General features: G+C 39.0%; 1 non-coding gene across 1 annotated transcript; it reads left to right on the forward strand.

Annotated features, from left to right (window-relative positions):
- The first annotated feature begins 8862 nt into the window (after nt 1-8862).
- On the forward strand, nt 8863-8970 carry LOC112752291 (small nucleolar RNA R71). The gene has a single exon (XR_003176736.1). It is a non-coding gene; the product is annotated as a small nucleolar RNA R71 (small nucleolar RNA).
- The last annotated feature ends 6513 nt before the right edge of the window (nt 8971-15483 follow it).

The following is a 15483-nucleotide window of genomic DNA, read 5'->3' on the forward strand; positions in this document are numbered from 1 at the left end:
TATCTTGAAGATAATCCATAGCATTGATCGGAAACTTGTGTCGAATTCAAGATGCAGCAACTAAACCGAGCAATTGAACCATAAGAATTTGGGCCAATTGTTTTAAGAATGCTCATCAGCTCATGTATCATTTGAACCAAAATATATTACTAGAGAAAAATGTTTTAAGAAACTCATATTTGTACCTAGATTGATTAAGGGTACACAAGCAAAAGAATGATAGTGACAAAATAAAAAAGATTATAGGAATATCTTTTATGTTGTATGTTGTAGAATCATTGAATAGGGATTATAGGAATATCTTTCATTGAATATTTATAGTTTTATCGAATTTTTAATTAGGTCCCTGTACTTTTTTTTTTCTTTTCAATTAAGTCTCTAAGGGTATACAAGTAATTTTACAATTTACTAACAGTTTTTTGTCGTTTAACGTTAACAAGGACTAAATTGAAAAAAAAAATATAGGGATCCAATTGAAAAGAAAAAAAGTATAGGGACCTAATTAAAAATTCGGTAAAACTATAGGGACCTGCAGAGTAATTAAACCTTTAAAATATTATTTTTGATACTTATAAAAAATAATTAATTTGAAATTTATATTAAAATTAATAGATAAAATAAAATTGATTTCATTTTAAAAAAACATATCATTTTAATAAAAAACTAGAAATTTTGTTATTTATATAAATTATCTTGATAGAATAATTAAAAATAATATAAAATTTAAAATAGATTAAAATTAAATATTAAATTCACAAATTTTGTATTTAATTTAAATTATTATTTATGCATATAGTCCTTATTCATACCCTGACCCAAAATATAAAACTAGACCGAATAAGGAAGAAAGATCCACCTAAAAAGGTCGGACACGGTGAAAGAGATTGGATAAGCATTTACAAGTAATTATCTCCCAAAATCTCTTCTACTATCTCTATCTTCCTAAAAGATAAATCCTAACAAACTCTCAAAATAAAGGAAAAAATATCCACAAATAAAGGTGAAAATATTGGCTCCAACAAAGGTGGTTAAGAGCTCTACTATAAATACACTGACACTCCTCAGGTATATTTACGTTCTAATCTACTAAAAACCTGCCTAAAGTCGTTGCTAACTTAAGCATCGGAGTCTTTTGCAGGTACCATCCCCCACCTCCTCACGAGGAACTTGGATGGCAGCACTTCGACATTGGAACAAGTCGGAGGCTGCCCCACAAGGAGTCTGGACCTCACGTCCAGGCCCAAATTAACGTTTCAGGTAACCCTCAGAACATTAGCGCTGTTGTCGGGGACCTAGGATTCAACCCTTGACAATGGTGGACGACCACTATGAAGACGGTCACAAGGCATCTGAATCAGAACCAGAGCCTTACCGTGATGATCTCACACTTGCAATACCTCCACCACAGAAAAGAACGCACGGTCCCATGTAAAAGGGACATCAAGAAATTCCCAACAAAGACGGATTCAATCAGAGGTACACCCACCAGAAGATGAAGAACCTCCACATCCAACAGAGATATTAGGCTTAATCCATGGCCATCGTGGATGACTAGAACATCTTGAGCAAGAAGCTGAATGTCAACGAGAAGCAGAACAGGAACTGCGAAGGGAGGTACAATGACGTAGGGAGCTAAAAGAAAAGCTCTTAAGATTGGAAGCTGATCTCCGAAAATGGAGCAATTGAGTAGATCGGGAGGAAAGCCCTTTAAGGGGGTGAGGATCCGTTCGTGGAAGAGATCATGTGGGCCAAAGTTCCAAGGAAATTCAAAACTCCTGACATGGATCTTTATGACGGAATGACCGACCTGAGGCACAATCTCAGCAACTTCAAAAGTTGGATGTATCTAGCCGACGCCTCTGATGCTAGACGTTCTAAAGCATTTCTAACGACTTTGACCAAAGCTGCGATGAAGTGGTACGACAACTTACTACCCAGGTTGGTGACTTGTTTTGACGACCTGACAAGGAAGTTTCTGACAAGATTCTTAATTCAGAAGGATAAGGTGAAACACGCACCAAGCTTGCTAGGAGTTAAGCAAGAGGCAAGGAAAACGCTCTGAGATTACATGGAAAGATTTAACAAAGCATGCTTGAAAATGCAAAACCTACCTATTGAAGCAATGATAATGGGATTGTTTAACGACCTTAAGGAAGGGTCGTTTTCTTAATCCATATCCAAGCGATATCCGTCTTCCTTGTATGAAGTATAAGAATGGGCAGAGAAGTATATCAACATGGAGGAGAACTCACAACTGTGAGTCCATCTCGGAAAAAAGATAAAGAAGCTAAGAAGAAGGAAGAGTACAACCTGGAAAAACCTCGAAGATATCATAACTACACTTCCCTCAGGGTCTCTCTTGTAAATGTTTATAGAGAGATATGTCACACCGAGAAGCTTCCACCTCCTCGTCCAATTAAACACAAAAAGGTAGGAAGCCGGACAAAATATTGTGAGTACCACAAACTCTATGGCCATTCTACCAATGACTATTATAATTTAAAGAATGTCATAGAAAAGTTGGCCAGAGAAGGCCGATTAGACAGGTACTTGGCGGATAGGCCGGACAACCCGAGGAAGAGAAAGAGAGAAAAAGAAGGGGGATGACAAGAACGTCCACCTCAAACTCTCGAGTGACACATACACATGATTAACGGGGGATTTGCTGGAGGAGGAATATCTAAATCATCACGAAAAAGGCATCTTAAAGAAGTGTACCAAGTCGGGGAAGATAACAGATCTCCCGACTTGCCAACAATCTCGTTCACTAAAGAAAATGCTCAAGGGGTAACGTCTGGCCATGATGACCCTGTGGTGATAACTATGATCCTTGCGTATGCAAACTGGTGCACGAAATTGTGATCATCAATGGCGCCATCAACATGGTACGCTCAATTGTAATCTCAACTTTTTATCACAACTTCGCACAACTAACCAGCAAGTGCACTGGGTCGTCCAAGTAATAAACCTTACGCGAGTAAGGGTCGATCCCACGGAGATTGTTGGTATGAAGCAAGCTATGGTCATCTTGTAAATCTCAGTCAGGCGGATATAGAATGGTTATGGAGTTTTCGAATATTAATAATAAAATAGGGATAGAAATACTTATGTAAATCCTTGGTGAGAATTTCAGATAAATGCATGGAGATGCTCTCGTCCCTCTAAACCTCTGCTTTCCTGCTGTCTTCATCCAATCAGTCTTACTCCTTTCTATGGCTGGCTTTATGTAAGGACATCACCGTTGTCAATGGCTACTTTTGATCCTCTCTGGAAAATGGTCCGATGCGCTGTCACTGCATGGCTAATCGTCTGGAGGCATCACCCTTGTCAATGGCTGCATCCCATCCTCTTGTGAAAATGGTCCAAATGCTCTGTCACAGCACGGCTAATCATCTGAGGTTCTCGATCATACTGGAATAGGATTCACCCTCCTTTTGCGTCTGTCACTACGCCCAGCACTCGCGAGTTTGAAGCTCGTCACAGTCATTCAATCCCAGAGTCCTACTCGGAATACCACAGACAAGGTTTAGACTTTTCGGACTCTCATGAATGCCGCCATCAATCTAGCTTATACCACGAAGATTCTGATTAAGAGATCCAAGAGATACTCATTCAATCTAAGGTAGAACGGAAGTGGTTGTCAGGCACGCGTTCATATGGAATGATGATGATTGCACGTTCATCACATTCAGGTTGAAGTGCGAATGAATATCTTAGAAGCGGAATAAGTTGAATTGAATAGAAAAACAGTAGTACTTTGCATTAATCTTTGAGGAACAGCAGAGCTCCACACCTTAATCTATGGAGTGTAGAAACTCTACCGTTTGAAAATACATAAGTGAAAGGTTCAGGCATGGCCGAATGGCCAGCCCCCAAACGTGATCAATAGATCAAAATATAATCCAAAGATGTCTAATACAATAGTAAAAAGTCCTATTTATAATAAACTAGCTACTAGGGTTTACAGAAGTAAGTAATTGATGCATAAATCCACTTCCGGGGCCCACTTGGTGTGTGCTTGGGCTGAGCTTGAATTTTACACGTGCAGAGGCTCTTTCTGGAGTTGAACGCCAGGTTGTAACGTATTTCTGGCGTTCAACTCTGGTTTGTGACTTGTTTCTGGCGTTTAACTCCAGACGGCAGCATAGAACTGGTGTTCAACGCCCTTTTACGTCATCTAAACTCGGCCAAAGTATGGACTATTATACATTGATGGAAAGCCCGGGATGTCTACTTTCCAACGCAATTGGAAGCGCGCCATTTTGAGTTCTGTAGCTCCAGAAAATCCACTTTGAGTGCAGGGAGGTCAGAATCCAACAGCATCAGCAGTCCTTCTTCAACCTCTGAATCTGATTTTTGCTCAAGTCCCTCAATTTCAGCCAGAAAATATCTGAAATCATAGAAAAACACACAAACTCATAGTAAAGTCTAGAAATGTGAATTTAACATAAAAACTAATGAAAACATCCCTAAAAGTAACTAGATTCTACTAAAAACATACTAAAAACAATGCCAAAAAGCGTATAAATTATCCGCTCATCTCAACACCAAACTTAAATTGTTGCTTGTCCCCAAGCAACTGAAAATCAAATAGGATAAAAAGAAGAGAATATACTATAAATTCCAAACTATCAATAAAACATAGCTCCAATCAGATGAGCGGGACTTGTAGCTTTTTGCCTCTTGAATAGTTTTGGCATCTCACTTTATCCATTGAAGTTCAGAATGATTGGCTTCTATAGGAACTCAGAGTTCAGATAGTGTTGTTGATTCTCCTAGTTCAGTATGATGATTCTTGAACACAGCTATTTTATGAGTCTTGGTCGTGGCCCTAAGCACTTTGTTTTCCAGTATTACCACCGGATACATAAATGCCACAGACACATAATTGGGTGAACCTTTTCAGATTGTGATTCAGCTTTGCTAAAGTCCCCAATTAGAGGTGTCCAGGGTTCTTAAGCACACTCTTTTTTTTTGCTTTGGACCTTGACTTTAACCGCTCAGTCTCAAGTTTTCACTTGACACCTTCACGCCACAACCACATGGTTAGGGACAACTTGGTTTAGCCGCTTAGACAAGGATTTTATTCCTTTAGGCCCTCCTATCCACTGATGCTCAAAGCCTTGGGATCCTTTTTATTTGCCCTTGCCTTTTGGTTTTAAGGGTTATTGGCTTTTTGCTCTTGCCTCTTGGTTTTAAGAGCTTTTGGCTTTTTCTGCTTGCTTTTTCTTTTTCTTTCTATATATATTTTTTTTGCTATATTTTTCTCTTTTTTTTTCTGCAAGCTTTGTTCTTTGCTGCTTTTTCTTGCTTCAAGAATCATTTTTATGATTTTTCAGATTATCAAATAACATGTCTCATTGTCATCATTCTTTCAAGAGCCAACATATTTAACATTCTTAAACAACAACTTCAAAAGACATATGCGCTGTTCAAGCATTCATTCAGAAAACAAGAAGCATTGTCACCACATCAATGTAATTAAACTAAGTTCAAGGATAAATTCAAAACTCATGTACTTCTTGTTCTTTTGAATTAAAACAGTTTTCATTTAAGAGAGGTGATGGATTCATATTCACTACTTTAAGGCATAGTTACTAAATACTAATGATCATGTAATAAGACACAAACTTAGATAAGCACTTATCATAGAAAACGAAAAACAGAGAATATAAGAACAAGGAATGAGTCCACCTTAGTGATGGTGGCGTTTCCTTCTTGAGGAACCAATGATGTCCTTGAGCTCTTCTATGTCTCTTCCTTGTCTTTGTTGCTCCTCCCTCATTGCTTTTTGATCTTCTCTTATTTCATGAAGGATGATGGAGTGCTCTTGATGTTCCACCCTTAATTGTCCCATGTTGGAACTTAATTCTCCTAGAGAGGTGTTGATTTGCTCCCAATAGTTTTGTGGAGGAAAATGCATTTGAGGCATCTCCCGGATCTCATGGTGATGAGCTTCCTGCGCCTCTTGAGCTCTATGAATGGGCTCTCTTGCTTGCTCCATCCTTTTCTTAGTGATGGGCTTCTCTTCCTCAATGGGAATGTCTCCTTCTATGAAAGCTCCAGCTGAGTAACATAGATGGCAAATAAGATGAGGAAAAGCTAGCCTTGCCATGGGGGAGGACTTTTCGGCTATTTTGTAGAGTTCAAGGGAGATGACTTCATGAACTTCTACTTCCTCTCAAATCATGATGCTATGAATCATGATGGCCCGATCCACAGTAACTTCAGATCGGTTGCTAGTGGGGATGATGGAGCATTGGATGAACTCCAACCATCCTCTAGCCACAGGCTTGAGGTCCAGTCTTCTTAGTTGAACCGGCTTGCCTTTGGAGTCAATCTTCCATTGAGCTCCTTCCACACATATGTCCATGAGGACTTGGTCCAACCTTTGATTAAAGTTGACCCTTCTAGTGTAGGGGCGTGCATCTCCTTGTATCATAGGCAAGTTAAACGCCAACCTCACATTTTCTGGGCTAAAATCTAAGTATTTCCCCCGAACCATGGTGAGATAATTCTTTGGGTCCGGGTTCTTACTTTGATCATGGTTCCTAGTGATCCATGCATTGGCATAGAACTCTAGAACCATTAGGATGCCGACTTGTTGGATGGGTTTTGTTAGAACTTCCCAACCTCTTCTTTGGATTTCATGTCGGATCTCCGGATACTCATTCTTCTTGAGCTTGAAAGGGACCTCAGGGATCACCTTCTTCTTGGCTACAACATCATAGAAGTGGTCTTGATGAGCTTTGGAGATGAATCTTTCCATCTCCCATGACTCGGAGGTGGAAGCTTTTGTCTTCCCTTTCCCTTTTCTAGAGGATTCTCCGGTCTTAGGTGCCATCAATGGTAATGGAAAAACAAAAAGCTTATGCTTTTACCACACCAAACTTAGAATTTTGCTCGCCCTCGAGCAAGAGAAGAAAGAAGAGATGAAGAAGAAGAAGAAATAGAGGAGAGGGAGAGAGATGTGTTTCGGCCAAGAAGGGGAAGAGAGGGTTGTGTTATGTGAAAATGAGGAGGAATGGAGGGCTATATATAGGGAAGGGAGGGGGGGTAAGGTTTCGGCCATATAGGGTGGGAAATTGATTTTGAATTTTGAAGGTAGGTGGTGTTTATGAGGTAGGTTTATGGGGAAGAGTGGATGGATGTGAGTGGTGAAGTGGTGATAGGGAAAAGAGATTGAGGTGATTGGTGAAGAGTTTTGGGGAAGAGTGTTTATGGGATTGTGTGAAAGAGGGGTGAGAAGAAGTAAGTGGAGGTAGGTGGGGATCCTGTGGGGTCCACAGATCCTGAGGTGTTCAAGGATTTACAACCTTGCACCCAATTAGGCATGCAAAATGCCCTTGCACACAACTCTGGGCGTTCAGCGCCAGATTGGTGCTTGTTCTGGGTGTTGAACGCCCATTTGTTGCCCATTTCTGGCGTTGAACGCCAGAACCATGCTTGTTCTGGGCGTTCAGCGCCAGCTCTTCTCCAGGGTGCAATTCTGGCGTTCAAACACCCAGATGCTGCCCATTTTGGGCGTTCAGCGCCAGAACCATGCTCTGTTCTGGCGTTGAACGCCAGCCAGATGCATCTTACTGGCGTTTAAACGCCAGTAAGGTCTTCCTCCAGGGTGTGATTTTTCTTATGCTGTTTTTGATTCCGTTTTCAATTTTTTTATTTATTTTGTGACTCCACATGATCATGAACCTAATAAAACATGAAAAACAATAAAAATAGAAATTAGATAAAAATTGGGTTGCCTCCCAACAAGCGCTTCTTTAATGTCAATAGCTTGACAGTGGGCTCTCATGGAGCCTCACAGATGTTCAGAGCATTGTTGAGACTCTCCAACACCAAACTTAGAGTTTGGATATGGGAGTTCAACACCAAACTTAGAGTTTGGTTGTGGCCTCCCAACACCAAACTTAGAGTTTGACTGTGGGGGCTCTGGTTAACTCTGCAATGAGAGAAGCTTATTATGCTTCCTCTCCATGGGTACAGAGAGAGATCCTTGAGTTTTAAACACAAGGTTGTCCTCATTTAATTGAAGGATCAATTCTCCTCTGTCCACATCAATCACAGCTCTTGCTGTGGCTAGGAAGGGTCTTCCAAGGATGATGAATTCATCCTCATCCTTCCCAGTATCTAGGATTATGAAATCAGCAGGGATGTAAAGGTCTTCAACCTTTACTAACACGTCCTCTACTTGTCCATAAGCCTGTTTTCTCGAATTGTCTGCCATCTCTAATGAGATTTTAGTGGCTTGCACCCTATAGATTCCCAGTTTCTCTATTACAGAGAGGGGGCATGAGGTTTATCCCTGAACCAAGGTCACACAGAGCCTTTTCAAAGGTCATGGTGCCTATGGTACAAGGTATTAAGAACTTTCCAGGATCCTGTTTCTTCTGAGGCAATCTCAGTTGATCCAGATCTCTTAGTTCATTGGTGAACAAGGGAGGTTCATCTTCCCAAGTCTCAATACCAAATAATTTGGTATTCAGCTTCATGATTGCACCAAGAAACTTGGCAGCTTGCTCTTCAGTAACATCCTCATTCTCTTCAGAAGAGGAATACTCATCAGAGCTCATGAATGGCATAAGGAGGTTTAATGGAATCTCTATGGTCTCTAGATGAGTCTCAGATTCCTTTGGTTCCTCAAAGGGAAGCTCCTTATTGATCACTGGATGTCCCATTACTCACAGGATTCCTTTCAGAAGTGTACATGAACTGGTTATTAGCAACCATGTCAATGAGTTCTTGAGCTTCTACAGGCGTTTTCTTTAGGTGAATGGATCCACCTGCAGAAGTACCTAATGACATCTTAGCTAATTCAGACAGACCATCATAGAATATATCCAGGATGGTCCATTCTGAAAGCATGTCAGAAGGACACTTTTTGGTCAGTCCTTTGTATCTCTCCCAAGCTTCATAGAGGGATTCACCTTCTTTCTATCTGAAGGTCTGAACATCCACTCTAAGCTTACTCAGCTTTTGAGGAGGAAAGAACTTGGCTAAGAAAGCCTTGACCAGCTTATCCCAAGAGTTCAGGCTATCCTTAGGTTGAGAGTCCAACCATATTCTAGCTCTGTCTCTCACAGCAAAAGAGAAAAGCATGAGCCTGTAGACTTCAGGATCTACTCCATTAGTCTTAACAGTATCACATATCTGCAAGAATTCAGTTAAGAACTGAAAATGATCTTCAGATGGAAGTCCATGAAACTTGCAGTTCGGCTGCATCAGAGAAACTAATTGAGGTTTAAGCTCAAAATTGTTTGCTCTAATGGCAGGAATGGAGATGCTTCTTCCATGTAAATTGGAATTAGGTGCAGTAAAGTCACCAAGCATTCTCCTTGCATTATTATTATTTTCGGCTGCCATCTCCTCTTCCTGTTCGAAAATTTCTGAAAGGTGCTTGCTGGATTGTTGTATTTTAGCTTCTCTTAGTTTCCTCTTCAGAGTCCTTTCAGGTTCTGGATCTGCTTCAACAAGAATATTCTTGTCCTTGCTCCTGCTCATATGAAGGAGAAGGGAACAGAAAAATAATAATAGGGATCCTTTTTACCACAGGTATAGAGGTTCCCCTATGTGAGTAGAAGAAGAAAAGAATAGAAGGAGATGAGAGAGAAGGAGAATTTTCGAAAATTATTTTTGAAAAAGAGTTAGTGATTTTCGAAAATAGTTTTTGAAAAAGGTTAGTAATTTTTTGAAAATTAATATAAAAAATTAAAATAATTAGTCAATAAAAAAGAAATTTTGAAAAAGAGGGAAGATATTTTCGAAAATTAGAGAGAGAGAGAGTTAGTTAGGTAGTTTTGAAAAAGATAAGAAACAAACAAAAAGTTAGTTAGTTAGTTGAAACAAATTTTGAAAAGATAAGGAGTTAGGAAGTTAGAAAAGATATTTTGAAATCAAGTTTTTGAAAAAGATATGATAAGAAGATATTTTTGAAAAGATATGATTGAAATTAGTTTTGAAAAAGGTTTGATTTTTAAAATCACAATTAATGATTTGATTCACAAGAAATCACAAGATATGATTTTAGAACTTAAAGTTTGAATCTTTCTTAACAAGTAAGTAACAAACTTGAAATTTTTGAATCAAAACATTAATTGATGATGTTATTTTCGAAAATTATGTGATAAAGATAAGAAAAAGATTTTTTGAAAAATATTTTAAAATTTTCGAAAATAACTAAGAAAAATGAAAAAGATTTGATATTTGAAAAAGATTTTGAAAAAGATGAGATTTTTAAATTGAAAATTTGATTTGACTCATAAAAATAACTAGATTTTAAAATTTTTTGAAAAAGTCAACTCAAATTTTCGAATTTGATGAGAGAAAAAGGGAAAGATATTTTTTTTGATATTTGAATTTTTAATGATGAGAGGGAAAAACATGAAAAAGACTCAATGCATGAAAATTTTGGATCAAAACAATGAATGCATGCAAGAATGCTATGAATGTCAAGATGAACACCAAGAACACTTTGAATGTCAAGATGAACATCAAGAACTTACTTTTGAAAATTTTTATATGCAAAGAAAACATGCAAGACACCAAACTTAGAAATCTTTCATGTTTAGACTCTATGGATGCAAAAATGCACATGAAAAACAAGAAAAGACACAAAACATGAAAACATCAAGATCAAACAAGAAGACTTACCAAGAACAACTTGAAGATCATGAAGAACACTATGAATGCATGAATTTTTGAAAAATGCAAGATGAATATGCAATTGACACCAAACTTTAAATCTGACTCAAGACTCAAACAAGAAACATGAACTATTTTTGATTTTTATGATTTTTTGATTTTTTTTTGTATTTTTATTTTATATTTTTCGAAAATCATTTGAAAAATAAAAATAAGGATTCCAAAATTTTTAATATGAATTCCAGGAATCTTACAATCTTAATCTAAAGCTCCAATCTGAGGGTTAGACATGGCTTAATAGCCAGTCAAGCTTTAGCATGAATATGGGAGTAATTCATTCAATTTTAAGCCAAAACCTCAGTCCAAAAGAATTTAGACATAGTTTTATAGCCAGCATGCTTCAACATGCTTCATGAAACTCTAGAATTCATTCTTAAAAATTCTGAAGAAAAATATATTTTTGAAAACATTTTTATTTTAAAATTTTTTTTCGAAAACAAAGGAGAAATTTTTGAAAGATTTTTGAAAAATTTTTTGAAAATAAAACAAAAAGAAAATTACCTAATCTGAGCAACAAGATGAACCGTCAGTTGTCCAAACTCGAACATTCCCCGGCAACGGCGCCAAAAACTTGGTGCACGAAATTGTGATCATCAATGGCGCCATCAACATGGTACGCTCAATTGTAATCTCAACTTTTTATCACAACTTCGCACAACTAACCAGCAAGTGCACTGGGTCGTCCAAGTAATAAACCTTACGCGAGTAAGGGTCGATCCCACGGAGATTGTTGGTATGAAGCAAGCTATGGTCATCTTGTAAATCTCAGTCAGGCGGATATAGAATGGTTATGGAGTTTTCGAATATTAATAATAAAATAGGGATAGAAATACTTATGTAAATCCTTGGTGAGAATTTCAGATAAATGCATGGAGATGCTCTCGTCCCTCTAAACCTCTGCTTTCCTGCTGTCTTCATCCAATCAGTCTTACTCCTTTCTATGGCTGGCTTTATGTAAGGACATCACCGTTGTCAATGGCTACTTTTGATCCTCTCTGGAAAATGGTCCGATGCGCTGTCACTGCATGGCTAATGGTCTGGAGGCATCACCCTTGTCAATGGCTGCATCCCATCCTCTTGTGAAAATGGTCCAAATGCTCTGTCACAGCACGGCTAATCATCTGAGGTTCTCGATCATACTGGAATAGGATTCACCCTCCTTTTGCGTCTGTCACTACGCCCAGCACTCGTGAGTTTGAAGCTCGTCACAATCATTCAATCCCAGAGTCCTACTCGGAATACCACAGACAAGGTTTAGACTTTTCGGACTCTCATGAATGCCGCCATCAATCTAGCTTATACCACGAAGATTCTGATTAAGAGATCCAAGAGATACTCATTCAATCTAAGGTAGAACGGAAGTGGTTGTCAGGCACGCGTTCATAAGGAATGATGATGATTGTCACGTTCATCACATTCAGGTTGAAGTGCGAATGAATATCTTAGAAGCGGAATAAGTTGAATTGAATAGAAAAATAGTAGTACTTTGCATTAATCTTTGAGGAACAGCAGAGCTCCACACCTTAATCTATGGAGTGTATAAACTCTACCCTTTGAAAATACATAAGTGAAAGGTTCAGGCATGGCCGAATGGCCAGCCCCCAAACGTGATCAATAGATCAAAATATAATCCAAAGATGTCTAATACAATAGTAAAAAGTCCTATTTATAATAAACTAGCTACTAGGGTTTACAGAAGTAAGTAATTGATGCATAAATCCACTTTCGGGGCCCACTTGGTGTGTGCTTGGGCTGAGCTTGAATGTTACATGTGCAGAGGCTCTTTCTGGAGTTGAACGCCAGGTTGTAACGTATTTCTGGCGTTCAACTCTGGTTTGTGACTTGTTTCTGGCGTTTAACTCCAGACAGCAGCGTAGAATTGGCGTTCAACGCCCTTTTACGTCATCTAAACTCGGCCAAAGTATGGACTATTATATATTTCTGGAAAGCCCTGGATGTCTACTTTCCAACGCAATTGGAAGCGCGCCATTTTGAGTTCTGTAGCTCCAGAAAATCCACTTTGAGTGCAGGAAGTTCAGAATCCAACAGCATCAGCAGTCCTTCTTCAACCTCTGAATCTGATTTTTGCTCAAGTCCCTCAATTTCAGCCAGAAAATACCTGAAATCACAGAAAAACACACAAACTCATAGTAAAGTCCAGAAATGTGAATTTAACATAAAAACTAATGAAAACATCCCTAAAAGTAACTAGATTCTACTAAAAACATACTAAAAACAATGCCAAAAAGCGTATAAATTATCCGCTCATCACAAACCTCCATAGAACACTAATAGATTAGGGTAGCTCGGTGGATATACTATTTAAACCCGCTTTTGACAAGTTTGAACTAGAAGAAAAGGATCTAAAAGCATACCCGGACAGTCTCTTCGGACTAGGGGATATGCCGATCCGACCTCTTAGATATATTTCTGTATACATCACTTTTGGAAAGGGCACAAAGTCAAAGACAATGAGCATCAACTACATCATGGTTGATGTCACTTCGGCATACAATGCCTTAATAGGTCGGACTATCTTGAACCAACTTACAGCTCTTGTCTCTGCACCCCACTTATGTATTAAGTTTCCCATAGCAGAAGGGATTGCCACCTTAAAGGGAGATCAGAAACTAGCACGCAAGTGCTACAATGAAAGTCTTAATTTAAAAGGCAGTTCTGGTGGAAAAGAAGTCAATACCATTGAACTTGGAGGTGTTCAAACTCGGGAGGAACTGTGTCTCCAATCCAGAAGGAAAGTAGAAATGAAAATTGGAGATCACTCTAAAAAAAAACAACGAATATAGGGGCTAACCTCAAAGAAGGTCTGAAAAAGTAACTCATTGACCTTCTAAGGAGGAATGCCGACCTCTTTGCTTGGAAAGCCTCCGACATGCCTGGCATAGAGAAGCTCGGATGTGAAAAGACACAGGTCATGGAGGAACAAGTTCAAGCCCTATTAGAAGCAGGATTCATAAGAGAGATAAAAGTATCCATTGTGGCTAGCCAACATAGTTTTGGTAAAGAAACAAAACAGAAAATAAAGGATGTGTATCGATTACACCAACCTCAATAAGGCTTATCCTAAAGATCCATAGCCTCTTCCCAGCATCGATGCCCTGGTCGACTCAGCCTCTGGCTATAGATACCTGTCCTTCATGGATGCTTACTCAGGATACAACCAAATCCCGATGCATAAGCCAGACCAAGGGAAGACCTCATTCATAACTCCAAAAGCTAACTATTACTACATGGTAATGCCTTTTGGATTAAAAAATACCGGGGCCACATATCAGAGACTGATGAACAAGGTATTTTCTTCCCACTTAGGAAAACTTATGGAGGTATATATGGATGACATGCTTGTTAAAACCAAGGTCGACTCAGCATTTTTGTCTGATCTTTCGGAGGTATTTTCTACCATAAGGAGGTATGAGATGAGGCTAAACCCTCAAAATATACCTTCGCAGTAGAGGCGAGAAAATTTTTAGACTTCATGCTAATTCAAAGAGGTATAGAAGCAAACCTAGACAAGTGCAAAGCCATACTAGATATGAAGATCCCGACCTGCCTTAAAGAAGTTCAACAACTAAATGGAAGGTTATCAGCACTATCCAGATTTCTAGCAGAGCCAGCACTAAAATCACTACCTTTTTACTCAATTCTAAAAAAGGGGAAGCATTTTGAGTGGACCTCAGAGTGCGAGCAAGCATTTCAAGACTTCAAAGCCTTCTTGGGACAACCACCCATACTTACCTGACCTATAGAAGGAGAAGAACTCATCTTCTACCTAGCAGTGGTGAGCCGAGCTATAGCTTCAGCTCTGATCAAAGAAGATAAGGATGGACAACAGCCCGTCTACTTTGTCAGCAAATTCCTACAAGGAGCAGAGCTAAGCTATCAAAAAATAGAAAAGTTCCCATATCCTCTCATCCTTACTTCCAGAAGGCTCTGACCATATTTTCAAGCTCAAACAAAAAAGGTCTATGCAAATCAACCAGTGAAACACATTCTACAAAAGACAGATTTGGCAGGGCAGATGTTGCAATGGGCTATAGAACTGTCCGAGTTTGACTTGAAGTACAAAGCTCGGACATCAATCAAATCTTAATATCTCGCCGACTTTGTAGCTGAAAACACTGAAAGTCGGAGAAGTCCAACTACATGGAGCCTGTATATAGACGGGTCATCCAATAAAGCCAGTAGTGGAGAAGGTGTTATTTTAGAAAGTGAACAAGAAACTCAGATAGAACTCTCGCTAAGGTTCGAGTTTCCTGCTTCTAATAACCAAGCAGAGTATAAAATCTTATTTGCTGGCTTGAAGCTGGCTAAAGAAGTGAGGGTAGAAAGGCTGATAGTATTCAATGACTTTCAAGTAGTAACTTCACAGATTAATGGTACCTATCAAGCCAAGGACCCCAACATGAAGAAATACTTAGATGAAGCACGAGAACAACTAGTACATTTCTCAGAAGGAGAGGTCTGACATATAACCCTAAAATTAAACGCCTGAGCTAATGCCCTCTCCAAATTAGCCAGCACCAAGCTAGGGAACAACAACAGAAGCCTCATCTAGGAAACTCTCCATGCACCATCAATATCAAAGAGAGATGACATCTCGGAGGTGATGACTGTATCTAACCAGAAATTAGGATGGATGACCCTTATAGTAAACTATCTTAAATTTGATGTCCTCCCTAAGGATGAAAAAGAGGCTCGAAGACTTGTCAGGGAGGCACAAAGTTACACATTGGTCCACAACGTCTTATATAAAAGAGGAAT

The sequence above is a fragment of the Arachis hypogaea genome, chromosome 15 (assembly GCF_003086295.3).
Source record: "Arachis hypogaea cultivar Tifrunner chromosome 15, arahy.Tifrunner.gnm2.J5K5, whole genome shotgun sequence".
In the NCBI taxonomy this organism is placed as follows: Eukaryota; Viridiplantae; Streptophyta; class Magnoliopsida; order Fabales; family Fabaceae; genus Arachis; species Arachis hypogaea.